The sequence below is a fragment of the Arachis hypogaea genome, chromosome 2, assembly GCF_003086295.3.
Source record: "Arachis hypogaea cultivar Tifrunner chromosome 2, arahy.Tifrunner.gnm2.J5K5, whole genome shotgun sequence".
Taxonomy (NCBI): domain Eukaryota; kingdom Viridiplantae; phylum Streptophyta; class Magnoliopsida; order Fabales; family Fabaceae; genus Arachis; species Arachis hypogaea.
The window spans coordinates 23981980-23984424 of NC_092037.1; positions in this window are offsets into that span (position 1 = coordinate 23981980).

The following is a 2445-nucleotide window of genomic DNA, read 5'->3' on the forward strand; positions in this document are numbered from 1 at the left end:
ATCGGGCAATGAGTTTGGTTCTCATCTTTGCCGACCTGTAGCTTTGTAATCGAACGATGAATTTTTGCGCTCAGATTAATGCGTCTTGGTAAAAAAGGAAAATCTTTGTAGAGGATCTGAAAGACTTTATTCAAATAAAAAATAGGAATATAAACAAGAATATGTACATGCGGGTATTTATGTAGATCTTGGCTTGGTGCTTCATTAAAAAACCTTTTCAAGAAAAAGAGTGCGCCTTGACCTACAATCTTTATTACCTCCTAACTATAGTACATCCTTAGGTTGCAGGCGTGCCATGACCTTGGTAGCTCTCGCCCCTCAAGGTCGGACACTTTGTAGTAGCCTTTTCCCAATACCTCTATAACTCGGTAAGGTCCTTTCCAGTTAGGTGCTAGCTTTCCCTCTCCTGATCGACCTGTTCCGATGTCATTTCAAATTAGGATGAGATCATTGTTGGCGAAACTTCGCTAGATTACTTTCTGATTGTATCTTTAGACCATTCGTTGTTTTAAGGCTTTTTCTCTAATCCGAGCTCTTTCTCGGACTTCCAGAAGTTGGTCGAGTTCTTCCCGTTGATTTTGGGAGTTGGCCTCTTCATTGTAGAGGATCATTCTAGGAGATCCTTCTTCGATCTCTACTGGGATCATTGCCTCTATTTTGTAAGCTAATCGGAAAGGTGATTCTTCTGTGGTGGAGTGTGCAGTTGTCCGATATACCCATAGGACTTGTGGGAGCTCTTCAGCCCGAGCTCCCTTTGCGTCCTGTAGTCTCCATTTTAACGGATAGTATGACTTTGTTGGCGGCTTTTGCCTGTCCATTGGCTTGTGGGTGTTCTACGGATGTGAATTGGTGCTTTATTTTCAAGTCAGCTACCAATTTTTTGAAACCTGTGTCGGTGAGTTGAGTGCCATTGTCTGTAGTGATGGAGTGAGGAATCCCAAACCTCGTAACAATGTTCCTGTATAAGAATTTTTTACTTCTTTGGGCAGTGGCATTGGCTAGGGGTTCTGCCTCAATCTATTTTGTGAAATAGTCTATTCCTATGATGAGGAATTTGACTTGTCCCGACCCCTGGGGGAAGGGTCCGAGAAGGTCGAGCCCCCATTTTGCAAATAGCCAGGGCGACATTATACTAATGAGTTCCTCGGGTTGGGCGATGTGGAAGTTAGCATGCTTTTGACATGGTGAACATGTCTTGATGAAATCTGCTGCTTCCTTTTGCAATGTTGGCCAGAAGAATCCAGCTCAGAATGCAACATGGAACTGGCGTTCAACGCCAGAATGCAACCTGTTTCTGACGTTCAATGCCAGAATGCAACATGGAACAGGCGTTAAACGCCAGTTTACGTCGTTTGTCTTCACGCAAAGTATAAACTATTATATATTGCTGGAAAGCCCTGGATGTCTACTTTCCAACCCAATTGAGAGCGTGCCAATTGAACTTCTGTAGCTCCAAAAGATCCATTCCGAGTGCAGGGAGGTCAGAATCCAACAGCATCAGCAGTCCTTTTTCAGCTTCAGCTCCCTCAATTTCATCCAGAAAATACCTGAAATCACAGAAAAACACATAAACTCATAGTAAAGTCCAGAAATATAAATTTTGCCTAAAAAATAATAAAAATATACTAAAAACTAACTAAAACATACTAAAAACTATATGAAATTACCCCCAAAAAGCGTATAAAATATCCGCTCATCACAACACCAAACTTAAAATGTTGCTTGTCCTCAAGCAACTAGATAAATAAAATAGGATAAAAAGAAATCAAGAAGCAATAGTATCTCAGAGTTTTAAGTGAAGCTCAGATTCTAATTAGATGAGCGGGACTAGTAGCTTTTTGCTTCTGAACAGTTTTGGCATCTCACTTTATCCTTTAAAATTCAGAATGATTGGCATCCATAGGAACTCAGAATTCAAATAGTATTATTGATTCTCCTAGTTTAGTATGTTGATTCTTGAACACAGCTACTTTATGAGTCTTGGCCGTGGCTCTAAGCACTTTGTTTTCCAGTACTACCACCGGATACATAAATGCCACAGACACATAACTGGGTGAACCTTTTCAGATTGTGACTTAGTTTTGCTCAAGTCCCCAATTAGAGGTGTCCAGAGTTCTTAAGCACACTCTTTTACTTTAGATCACGACTTTAACCACTCAGTCTCAAGCTTTTCACTTGGACCTGCATGCCACAAGCACATGGTTAGGGACAACTTGATCTAGCCGCTTAGGCCTGGATTTACTTCCTTGGACCCTCCTATCCATTTATGCTCAAAGCCTTGGATAATTTTCACCATTGCCTTTTGGTATAAAGGACTATTGGCTTTTTCTACCTCTTTTGCTTTTTTTTCACTGCTTTTTCTTACTTCAAGAATCAATTTCATGATTTTTCATATCAGCAATAATATTTCTCTTGTTCATCATTCTTTTAGGAGCCAACAATTTT